The sequence below is a fragment of the Lathyrus oleraceus genome, chromosome 4 (assembly GCF_024323335.1).
Source record: "Lathyrus oleraceus cultivar Zhongwan6 chromosome 4, CAAS_Psat_ZW6_1.0, whole genome shotgun sequence".
Lineage (NCBI taxonomy): Eukaryota > Viridiplantae > Streptophyta > Magnoliopsida > Fabales > Fabaceae > Lathyrus > Lathyrus oleraceus.
In genome coordinates, this window is record NC_066582.1 from 490427911 (window position 1) to 490441387 (window position 13477).

Sequence of the window (13477 nt, forward strand, 5' to 3'; positions counted from 1 at the left end):
ATTCACGGGTTGAAGAGACGATGCAATACAAAAGCTTGCATGTGTTTACCCATTTTTGCTTCGTCCAACCATTGGACGAGTTTATCCTAAACGTGTTATGGCTCATCCAACCATTGGGCCATAACACATTTAGGATAAACTCGCCCAATGGTTGGACGAGTCAAAAGTGGGTAAACGCATGCAGACTTTTGCATTGCATTGTCTCTTCAACCAGTGAATCTTGGAAGAGTGTAGGTTTGCATGCATGCAATGCTCCATCAACATTAAAAATACACCAAAATATTATTTCCAGACACTGTAAAATGGCTTTGTTGTGGATGGGAGAATCACCCCGTGGAACAGCAACAAACATTGCGGAATATGTAAGTATTTTATACTCTACATATTCATTAAGTTTTTTTATAAATTCAGCATCTCATCACCAAGATATTCATTCAGGAAGAGACTAGGTTTCGAGTCCATTCACATACTCATATTCAACCAAGTGTTGTTATATTACAATATTTAGAACAAGCCGATTTTGCTAAAGTAGCAAAAATGTCAAGTTTAAAAATAGACTACAATACAAACTAGTTGTTGCGTTGTTAAAGAGATGGAGATCTGAGACACATACTTTTCATTTACTAACTGGTGAATATACTACTACACTAGAGGATGTGAGTATGTTACTCGGTCTATGAATTAACGGTAAACATGTTAATGGTCCAACTAATGTAACTAAGGATGTTTACATGGAGAATTTAGGTGTAGAACCGAAGATTTCATATAAAAATGGGGCTTATGTGGAAATTGTTTGGTTAGAAGCTTTATTAACACAGTTAAAAAATAATTCTTTCCCAATGGAGCAGAAAACATTCTTCATGCAAAAGTCTATATTTTAGCTACATTCTTAGTGCCATATAAGAGTCACAATTTATTGCATTCATCTTGGTTACCTTTAGTAGGAGACCTGGAAAAATGTAACACATACAGTTGGGGTTTTGCTTGTCTGACAACATTATATAGACATATGTGCAAGGCAGCCTAGAAAGGAGTGAAGAGCATAGGAGATTGTGTTGTACTGAGGTGTAGCAATTAGTACTGAGGTGTTATCACATCTGTATGCATTAAGGTACTTAATTCATTGAATGCGCTTTATTGTTCCCACAATAAATTATACACAACATTAATATATTTTTTTGTAAACGCAAGATGCTGCGAACGAGGTATGCATTACGGAAATAACCCTTGTCATCATCTACGTGGATACCGAGTTGCAATTGAACACATGGAAGAAAATGATGTAAGTATCGTACATTACAATTTTTAACTTATCTAAACTTCTTATTTATATTATAACAATTATATTACTTATGAATGTTTATATGGAGGCCATACGTACAATACTCGGTGCCTGATTATAGTGATAGTCGAGTCTGGAGTGCGACATCATATATAATATGTTTCTTTAACGTTGAGATGCATCAGACAGATAGAGTCAAACTCCAATTTGGATTTGAACAACATCTCTCGTCTCAGCGATGATGTCTAAGGGAACACCGTGATATGACTATGGTCCAAGCTTGGGATACACATGGGCAACATTTGAACAAAGAAGAGGTCAAAGAATGGAAAAAGAGAAGGCATTTGGTATTACAAGGGAAATCAATACTTTGTGAGTCTAAGTCGGATAGAGAATATATGAATTGGTTTTTGGCAATTCTTTTTATGCATGTTGCTCCGACACAATTTTTGAACGATCCCCGTCAACGTGTCTCTTCTTCAACCCAACAAACTATCTCCCTCATACATCATGACATTCCCCCCCACGTACACATCCCAATTTGGGGTCCAACCATCTTCATCCGTCCAACAAACATACCATCACACCTTTTATGACAACACCCAGACCACACAACAACACACCTTTTATGCCACCTCATCCCAACACCAAAATCTCCACACTTTATTCCCTTAACCAAATTACTTTTACAACCAACAAACAATATCAACCACATCCATACAATACACTCCAATTCCTCAACCAAACTTTGATAACTGAAATCCTCAATCCTAACCACAAACATTTAAACATTACATTCTCTCAACTCACTTCTACATTCAACACACGCAATTCAACACCTTCACACAACCAACACATTCACTACCCGACTTTGTCCCCCGGTACCCAAGATTTCAACGGTATGAATATGTCTCCCAGTACAACACATGAACATCAAGGTCTGTCTTCCGAATCATCTCCATCTCCCCCAAGACAAAAAGCTGAAGACTTAGGGCAAGAGAAAGCGCAAAAAGATAGGCATAAGATGTGGAACCGACAGTCACTATAACAAATAAAATGTATTTTTTTTCATGTAGTTCAATAAAATGTATATTATTTTCACACGATTATCTATATGCTTAATTAATATAACTATAAATTTATTATAAAAATAAAATTTAATTTATAAAAATATTATTAAAAAAACTATAGTTTATATTATTTAAATAATATAATTATTATAAAAGTATTTAATATTGATAAAATGTATTTAAATTTTAAAAAAAAATCGTTCCTTCATCTACTCGGCCATCCATTGGCTGAGTCCCTTCTTTCCAAAAAAGGTCTTCATGAACTCATTCATTCATTGGACGAGTAGACTCTAAAAATAGGGTATTTTGGGGGAAAAAATCTAAAATTGGATAAATTGAGAATAAATTTTCAAAAATAGAATAAGGGAGTAAAAAAATCAAATAAAAAGAGAAAGTATAAGTGAAATGAAAAGTAAATTGCATGGAGAAAGAAATGTCACCATCAACCGACGGAAAAAGCGATATGTCGTATAATCCCCATTAAGCAGCCTTCGCTGATGCAACTACACGATGAAGTGGGTAGAGCAGCAGGAAGATCACATATCCTATACCATTCAACAAACAACATCGACACCTACAATGAATACATAACAAATAATCATTAAAAGCTTCAAGTTAAGCTAGTACTTTGGTTCCATATAAATCATTGGCGTTAGATATTATATAAGATGGGATAAGACTTAAGAACCAAACGGAATGATATTTCTATCCAAAAAAAGTAGTGAAAACTTACAACTTACCGATTAAGCATACTCTATTTCCTACAGCTTGTGATCCGCTTAAAGATAATCCAGATTGTATCTATGCAAATATACAGAGAAAAAAAATAGCACGCAATAAATAAAAAAAGTTGACATTGCATTACATAGAGTTGTAAAAAAAATGAGGGAGGAAAATCTAATCCTTATGAAGGAAAATAGAGAAAACTAACAAATATTTTAATACAAATGTAGGTTCAAACCATTGTGTTTAAGAGAAAATCTTTAAGAGCAGAATTAAGGCATTTTAAATTTAGCAATCGGGACGGTGACACGGTATGAGAAGCATCAATATAAATATTAGGTTTTCCCTCACTCTCAAGTGTTTTTAGCAGAGGCAAAAATTCATAAAAATTCAGAAATTCATTTATCTTTTCATTAATTTTCAATGCAATAGAAATTCAGACAAATTGAGCTCACTTATCTTCTTCATTCTCCTGTTTCCTCTTATAGAAAAGTTGAAAAAGAAGGTGTCTCTTTCGAGAATGGAAGATGGGAAATTGGGATTAAGAGTATAGTTGAAATGTGATATAAGTAAAAAACGCAAGAAACAATGGTGTAGTTGAAATGTTAATCTAATATAACCTCATTATCTTTGATTGCCTACTTTATCCTCCTTTCCAGCATTACTAGCCGATAGAGCAACATGATTCTTGATCATCTCAATGTGAGTTGTTGCAACTATTCGAGGTATCCAAGCTCTGTAGCAAGCTGAGAGTGGATTCTTGATCATCCCAATATTTTACCTTATTTGACAAAGGTTTGTGATTATAAATCTGGGTGGCTTGTGTGAACTTCACAATCTAAGAACTTCAGACGAAATCACTCAAATTTATAAACACAAACCTTTGTCAAAGCATCAAAAGGATTGTGAAGTTCTTAGACAACTTTTGATTCCTCAATGACCAGGGTTTGAAGAAGAGGGAATGAAAACTCCATAGCAGCCTCTGTCCATACCTGAAAATAATATCCCATTTTACCCCACTTTGAAAAAAAATTCTCAATCTATCTCTTTTTTCTGATATATGAGGCTCCCAACCGATATGGTATCAGAGTCTCGTTAAGAAAGAAGGGGTGCATATGGTGTGAATATTATTTTAAAAACTTTATTAAATAGTTTTTTAATTATTATTAAATAGTTTTTTAATTAATTCTATATTTAATTAATATAATTGATTTTTTTAAAAATAATAATAATATTTTTATAAAAGTATTTAAAATAAAATGTTAATAATAATAGTTTTTTATAATAATAATAATTTTCTAATATTTTTTTTTTAAAATATTAATAATAAAAATAATTATTTTTTAGAATATTAAAAATAGAAATAATTATTTTTTTTAAGAATTACAATGGAAGAAATACATTTTATTGATATAATGGAAGAAATACATTTTATTTATAGTGACCGCCTGTTCCACATCTTGTGCCAACTTTTTTGCGTTTTCCCTTGCCAAGTCTTCTTGTCTTTGTCTTGCGCGAGACGGAGATGAGTCGGAAGACAATTCATCATGGGCGTCTTGTTGTTGACTTTGATGTTGTTGTGATGTGTTTGGAGGCATATCCATACCGTCGAGTTCTTGAATGCGAAAAGAAGGGATACTCATTAGATGGTCATCGGTGAGGTCAAAGTTGGGTAGTGAATGTGTGGCTTGTGTGTAGGTGTCGGGTTGGGTGTGTTGGATAGGAGGATAATAGACATCATCAGGGTTGTATGTGGGAGTGGGATGTGCGAATGTGGTGTTAGAAGGTTGGGGTTGAGAATGAGGGTTTGAGTATTCAAAGTTGGGTTGAGGAATTGGACTGTATTGTATGGGTGGGCGTAAGTTGGTTTGTTGTTGATATTGTTGGTTGTAATAGTACTTTGTTTGAGGGAATGGAGTGTGTGGATTATGGTGTTGAGTTGAGGTGGAATAAATTGTGTGTGTTGTGTGTGGTCTGGGTATGTTGGTAAGTTTGTTGAGCTGAGGATGATGGTTGGTTATGTTGTTGTGGAGGTGATGTTGTTTGTTGGGTTGAAGAAGCTACACGTTGACGGGGATCATTCAAAAACTGTGTCGGAGCAACGTGCATAAAGGGAATTGATAAAAACCAATTCATGTAGTCTCTACCCGGCTTAGACTCACCAATTACCGAGTTTCCTTGTAACACTAAATGCCTTCTTCTTTTTCATTCTTTCAGCTCTTCTTTATTTAAATCTTGCCAATGTGTGTCCCAAGCTTGGACCATAGTCATGTTATGGTGTTCACTTAGACATCTTGGCTGAGACGGTATTTGTTGTTCAAATCCAAATTGGAGTTTGACTCGATCCGTCTGATGCATCTCAACGGTAAAGAAACATACCATATATGTTGTTGCACTCCAAACTAGGCTGTCATTATAATCAGGCACTGGATATTGTATGTACGGCCTCCAAATAAACTGTTAAAAGATATATATATTAGACTGTATAAAATAAATTTAAATAAGTTTAATATTATAATTAATCATTCTTACATCGTTTTCTTCCATGTGTTCTGTTGCAACACGGTACCCTCGTATATGATGACGAGGATTATTTCCATAACTCATACCTCGTTTGCACCATCTTGCATATTAAAAAAAATATGTTAAAGCGACGTATAAATAATTTTGAGAAATATAAATTGCATTTAAATGAAAATCGTTACCTTAATCCATAAGGATGTGATGGAAACTCGTTACTAACCGGGGCTAACAAGGGTATGCGTGTGAATGCCCATACAGTTAGTAATACAACACATCCTCCTATGTTATTGACTCCTTTATGGACCGCCTTGCACATATGTCTATATAGTGTCGCCAGACAAACAGAACCCCAACTGTAGGTAACCAAGAAGAATGCAACAAATTGTGACTCTTATCTGACATTAAAAAAGTAGCAATTAAAAGTAAAATATAAATTTTTGCATGAAGAATATTTTCTGCCTCGGTCGGGTTAGGGTTATTTTTGAGTTGTGTTAATACTGCTTCTAACCAAACTATTTTGACAGAAGTCCCATTTTTATCCGAAGTTGTTGGTTCGATGCCCAAATTTTCCATATAAACATCATTGGTTACGTTTGTTGGGCCATTAACAGCTTTACCATGGATTCGGAGACCGAGTAACACACTCACATCCTCTAGTGTGATAGTACATTCATCTGTTGGTAAATGAAAGATATGTGTCTCCGGTCTCCATCTCTCTAACAATGCAATAATTAGTTTAGAGTCTACTTTTAGACTTGCAATCTTGGCCACATTTGCAAAACCGACTAGTTCCAAAGACGGTATTATAACCGGTATTATAACCGCTACTTGGAACTAGCCGGTTTTGCAAATGTGGCCAAGATTGCAAGTCTAAAAGTAGACTCTAAACTAATTGTTGCATTGTTAGAGAGATGGAGACCGGAGACACATACCTTTCATTTACCAACAGGTGAATGTACTATCACACTAGAGGATGTGAGTATGTTACTCGGTCTCCGAATCCATGGTAAAGCTGTTAATGGCCAAACAAACGTAACCAATGATGTTTACATGGAAAATTTGGGCATCGAACCAACAACTAGGGATAAAAATGGGGCTTCTGTCAAAATAGTTTGGTTAGAAGCAGTATTAACACAACTCAAAAATAACCCTAACCCGACCGAGGCAGAAAATATTCTTCATGCAAAAATTTATATTTTACTTTTAATTGCTACTTTTTTAATGTCAGATAAGAGTTACAATTTGTTGCATTCTTCTTGGTTACCTTTAGTAGGAGACCTTGAAAAATGTAATACATACAGTTGGGGTTCTGCTTGTCTGGCGACACTATATAGACATATGTGCAAGGCGGTCCATAAAGGAGTCAATAGCATAGGAGGATGTGTTGTATTACTAACTGTATGGGCATTCACACGCATACCCTTGTTAGCCCCGGTTAGTAACGAGGTTCCATCACATCCTTATGGATTAAGGTAACGATTTTCATTTAAATGCAATTTATATTTCTCAAAATTATTTATACGTCGCTTTAACGTATTTTTTTTAATATGCAAGGTGGTGCAAACGTGGTATGAATTATGGAAATAATCCTCGTCATCATCTACGAGGGTACCGTGTTGCAATAGAACACATGGAAGAAAACGATGTAAGAATGATTAATTTTAATATTAAACTTATTTAAATTTATTTTATATATTCTAATAGTTATATTTCTTTTAACAGTTTATTTGGAGGTCGTACATACAATATCCAGTGCCTGATTATAATGACAGTCGAGTTTGGAGTGCAACAAAATATATGGTATGTTTCTTTACCGTTGAGATGCATCAGACGGATCGAGTCAAACTCCAATTTGGATTTGAACAACAAATACCGTCTCAGCCAAGATGTCTAAGTGAACACCATAACATGACTATGTCTAAGTGAACACCATAACATGACTATGGTCCAAGCTTGGGACACGCATTGGCAAGATTTAAATAAAGAAGAGCTGAAAGAATGGAAAAGAAGAAGGCATTTGGTGTTACAAGGAAACTCGGTAATTTGTGAGTCTAAGCCGGGTAGAGAATACATGAATTGGTTTTTATCAATTCCCTTTATGCACGTTGCTCCGACACAGTTTTTGAATGATCCCCGTCAATGTGTAGCTTCTTCAACCCAACAAACATAACCAACCATCATCCTCAGCTCAACAAACTTACCAACACACCCAGACCACACAACACACAATTTATTCCACCTCAACCCAACACCATAATCCCCACACTTCATTCCCTCAAACAAACTACTATTACAGCCAACAATATCAACAACAAACCAACTTACGCCCACCCATACAATACAATCCAATTCCTCAACCCAACTTTGAATACTCAAACCCTCATTCTCAACCCTAACCTTCTAACACCACATTCGCACATCCCACTCCCACATACAACCCTGATGATGTCTATTATCCTCCTATCCAACACACCCAACCCGACACCTACACACAAGCCACACATTCACTACCCAACTTTGACCTCACCGATGATCATCTAATGAGTATGCTTTCTTTTCGCATTCAAGAACTCGACGGTATGGATATGCCTCCAAACACATCACAACAACATCAAAGTCAACAACAACATCAACACCAAGACGCCCATGATGAATTGTCTTCTGACTCATCTCTGTCTCTCGCAAGACAAAGACAAGAAGATTTGGGCAAGGGAAAACGCAAAAAAGTTGGCACAAGATGTGGAACAGACGGTCACTATAAATAAAATGTATTCCTTCCATTATATCAATAAAATGTATTTCTTCCATTGTAATTCTTAAAAAAAAATTATTTCTATTTTTAATATTCTAAAAAATAATCATTTTTATTATTAATATTTAAAAAAAAACAATATTAGAAAATTATTATTATTATAAAAAAACTATTATTATTAACATTTTATTTTAAATATTTTTATAAAAATATTATTATTATTTTAAAAAAAATCAATTATATTAATTAAATACAGAATTAATTAAAAAACTATTTAATAATAATTAAAAAATTATTTAATAAAGTTTTTAAAATAAAAAAAAAATACTTCCTTCACTAGCTCGGCCAATGAATGGCCGAGCCTAGACAAGGCGTAATGGGCTTCACACGCTCGCCTAATGAATGGACGAGCACAATAAAAAAAGGGTAGATTGAAAAAAAAATCAAAGTGGGATAAAATGGAATATTATTTTCAGGTATGAGGCAGTTAGGGAAAAAAGTCTATTATAGGCTACTATTTCAATGGAATATGTTGTAAGTTGTCTAGAGGAAAAATTTATTATATCCAATATATAATCTTTGTAATTAATGCATTGATTTCAATAAGGGAACAGTAATCATAAGTGACACTCTAAATACTATTAATGTGGTTTGTATGTCACGACTTTTTTTATTGAATGGCCATGAGGTTAATGAGATGAATGAGAAGGTTCATTTTGTATTAAAATAGTTTAAAACTTTACTACCTTTACTATCATTGCTTCAAAACTCATTAACTCCACCGATACAATCCGTCGTGATAAATCCTGGAAGGGAGACACACAACATGGACACCTACAACGAATACATAACAAGTAATCATTAGAAGCTTCAAGTTAAGCGAGTACTTTGGTGCCATATAAATCTAATACCAAATGAGAGAATAAATATTTATATCCACACAAAAAAAGTGAAAACTTACAACTTACAAAGAGAACAATAAAGCATACTCTATTTACTAATGTATTCTATTTCCATATGATTAACTGCACTCACCTACCTCAAATAAATCTCAGCCATAGCTATAACAGAATGAAAAAATTACAAACGAAAAGGAGGAAATGGTTCTATTTTTACCTCTACTGTAGTTTGTGCAGAACTATGGCTACTGATAACAGCGGAAACATAAACATCCACAATATTGGAAGATGTTCGGAAGTTTGCCTTCATATATAAATTACAAACAATTGTGATTTCTCTTAGCTATGGCAATTGAAGGTTTAAAGGCTATTGCAGATTTGATGAAAGATTTAAAGGGTTGGAGGGTGGAGTGAAAAAGACGTTGGGGGTGCAGTACTGAAAAAGATGTTGGAGGATTTGACAAAAAAAAGAAAAGACATTGGAGGGTGGAGTACTGAAAAAGACGTTGGAGGATTTGACCAAAAAAAAGAGACGTTGGAGGGTGGAGTGAGTGGATTGAGCGCGTGGAGCAGTTATCGTGGGGGTTCAGCTGCGTGGCTTGTTCAGGGACCGTTTGATGAAGATCATACGGTGGATCTTCTTTTGTGGAGTTAGGTAATGATGGGAGGGGGGTGATCAACCATGGTGATTTGTTTAAAAAATCTGATTGTGATTTTCGTTTATGCAGACCTCTTAGAGGATCTACATTCAATTTTTTTAAATGACCCAACTCAAATTTTTACATTATATTATACTTTACAAAAATTTAAATAACTCAAATACAATTTTTAAATATCTATATAACTCATAAAAAACTTAAAATTTGGTCCACCAAATTCCACTATATACTCGACATATTATATAAAAAATATAATTGAACAACTATCTTATTCTTGCAAGTTTCACTTAAAATTTTCTCTTTCTTTTTATTGTTAACAGTTGACACTTAAAGAAAGTGTTCTGATGAAAGAACATATGTAAATGTAAAATTTGGTCTCGGTAATGAAGCATGCACTACTCAGTGTATTTTAGACGATTTTTAGAAACTCTTATAGTGATTGTTTGATGTCTGTATCATCGTAGACGAAGGAGGACCAAGTCTCTAACTGTAAAGGTAAAATCCAGTATTTTCTTATTTGCCTAAACTTTCATTTGTTATTTGCTTTTTACGAGATTTTTCTTTAACATAATCTAAATTTCATCTCTATTTTTAGGGTGGTCTAAAGAGACTATAGTGTTGCAAATCTCGAAACAGTGTCTTTTATAGATGGTGGGGGCGACCATGCAATGCACACAAAAAAAAAGAGTCATGTTGACGGAAAAGTGAAGAGTAGTATTGTGCCAAAATTTAGCCAAGTGTAAGAAATTGTACCAGTTGCGAGGGTGATCACTTGCAAAGCAGCCAATGTATGTTTTTAAGCATTTGTTTACCACTTCAGTTTGTCCATCTATTTTCGGGTTATATGTTGTGTTGTTCTTTAGTGTGGTACCTTGTATTTAAAAAAAAAAATCTTTTTAGAAGTTGCTAAGCATAAATGGATCTCGATATGATATGATGGACTTTGGAAATTCGTGGAGGAAAAATATCTCAACTAAAAAATATAAGGCAAGGTCAGCAGTAGAGAACTTTGTGGGTAAAGCAACAAAATGGGCATATTTTGTTATGTGATCACAAATCACCCAAATCACAGTGTGGCCGAATAAATTTGGAAGATGTGCAATGAAATCATTGATGAATACTTCCCAAACTTGATTTGGTGTTCGTAGTGGTTGTAATAGCCCCTTTTATTTTGTGGTTGATATTTGTAGTGTTTGTAGAACCTTGTTTTGTAGATGACATGTTTTTATCAAGGACATCAACTTTTGATGACAACTAATGTCTTCTAACAAGTCAAACATAAACAGTTAAGTGGATAAAGATGCAAACTTAAGCATTAGTGTTTGATGAACTTGATTATCTGATAATGGAAATCAAATGGAATATAACTAAAGTCTCATCTCAAACTACTCAAGTAAGTGTCAAAGTCTATAAAATAGAAAGCCTATGGCAAAGTCTTGAAGTGCTTAAGACCCTCCTAACTTAGCAGTAAGTGAAACAATTGTAATACAAAAAGGCTTTATCGTAAAAGTGTATGGCTAAAGCACACACGAATTAAAATACATTTTCAAACTGTTTTTTCCAAAAAAAAATAATTACAAAACATCTTGAAGTTGTGACTGATGAATTAGAAACTTTTAAAATAGCTATAGGCAAAATTTTGACTTATCTAATCGATTAGCACTTTTATCTAATCAATTAGCTCAATTCAAAATTGAGTCCTAAGCGATTAGGACAATGCCTTAATGATGTGTAACAGATAGATATATTTTCCTTCCTTTTTATACTTATAATTGCTTATATTTCAAACTTTTAATCGGTTGGAAAATGTGGCAATCGATTAGATTTCCATAAAATACATTTATTAGAAATTCCTTTTTGAGTCAATATCTAGCCTATAAATAGAGGTCCCTCTTCTCATTTCATTTCAGTTTGACACAACTCACTCTCTCTCTCTCTCTCTCTCTCTCTCTCTTTCTCTCTCTCTCAATCCTTCTCTCTCTAAACATTTTGTTTACTTTCTCTCACTAAAATTATAGCTAAGATACTTTTGCGAGAAAGTCTTTTTGTGAGTGAGAATAAGGTATAATTTTGGAAGGGTAGAATTATAAATTCACCAATGAAATATTTTGTATAGACCTTGGTTGAGTATTATTCATTTAGGAATTTTTATTTGGGTTAGAAGCTAAACCCGCTAAAAGTTTTGGTTTGGGATTGTGTGATCAAACTCTAGTTTAGGTTTGAGATTAACCCGTATTAAAATCTCATAGGTTCTGGGTCAGTCCGTGGTAAAACCAAGATTAGGTTAAAGCTTGGCCCGTGATAAAAGATTGGATAAAATTCAAGATTAGCTAGGTATTAAAATCTCATAGGTTATTGGTTATCCCGTGTAAAACCAAGGTTTAAAGTTCGTAAGTCCATCCTGTGATAAAAGCTTACAAGGTTTAAGGAACTTGAAGACTAACCACTCTAAGATTCTTGTTTGTGGAGATAAGACTAACCACTTCAATCTACCATATGGGGAGAAGACTAATCGCTCAAATCTGTCGTTTGGAATAGAAGACTCAAATCGCCATATTTCAAAGTCTTGTTGAAGCTAGCAGGAATATACCCGAACGCATCGCACACTCGAAGATACAACAGAGTCACCATCGAACTTTATTTATACCTGAAGGAAAGGGAAAACATCGATAAAACCCAAGGGAAGAGAAAAAAAGGTAAGGAAGTCGGTTATGCAAGGGAAGGTATTAGCATCTCTCACATCTGTTGTACTCAACTAGAACCGTTTTGATTGTTCTAAGCTATGATGAGTGTTACTATCTAAAGATGACTCGCAACAGAATAAAGGGAAAAAGAAAGGAATAGATAAAATGCTCGGTAAGGATTAGGGCCCTCATGCCTACTTATCCTTATAGTGCAATAAGGAATTCAGAGCTCTGTAGTTCATGGAACTAAATGTGGGAGATGAAAGAAGAGTGATTGAAGTATGGTTTGAACCAAAGAATAATGTTATTTGAACCCATAAGATAGGTATATCTGAACCAGAGAGTAAAGGTGGCATGAACCAATGCATGGTGGGGCCAAGGCATGAACCAATACATGGTGGGATCAGAAAAAAAAAGGGATTACTTGTATACGGCTGTAAAGTAAGGAGATATTTTTCTAAGCAACGAGAGGACTAACAAATCAAACAAAACGACTTTGGTTCAGAGATGGGCACTGGATGAAGCTCAAAGAAATAGTATATTTGGCACAAAGAAAGAAATATATCACATGGAATGAACAATATATATATATATATATATATATATATATATATATATATATATATATATATATATATATATATATATATAATATATATATATATATATATATATATATATATATAATATATATATATATATATATATATATTTGGCCCTGGATGGACCATGTATTTCTTGAGAGGGTGCTGAAAGAATCATTGTAAATAAGATACATTGATATTATTCCAAAACCAATGATATATATTTCTTGTGTGTGTCTATGCGCACGCATGAGTGCGTGCGTGTGTGTGTGAACGTGTGTGTGTGTGTGTATTTGTGTGT

The 13477-nt window shown here is 34.1% G+C and overlaps 1 long non-coding RNA gene across 2 annotated transcripts; it reads right to left on the reverse strand.

The window, feature by feature from the left end:
- Positions 1 to 367: 367 nt before the first annotated feature.
- Positions 368 to 9718, reverse strand: LOC127076549 (uncharacterized). Of its 2 annotated transcripts, XR_007786837.1 has the most exons (5): positions 9467 to 9718; positions 9097 to 9184; positions 3093 to 3153; positions 2793 to 2926; positions 368 to 2269 (listed from the first exon to the last, which is right to left on the reverse strand). It is a non-coding gene; the product is annotated as an uncharacterized LOC127076549 (long non-coding RNA). The 2 variants fall into 2 exon arrangements; XR_007786836.1 differs by lacking the exon at positions 368 to 2269 and having other exon boundaries at positions 2558 to 2926.
- Between the last annotated feature and the right edge of the window lie 3759 nt (positions 9719 to 13477).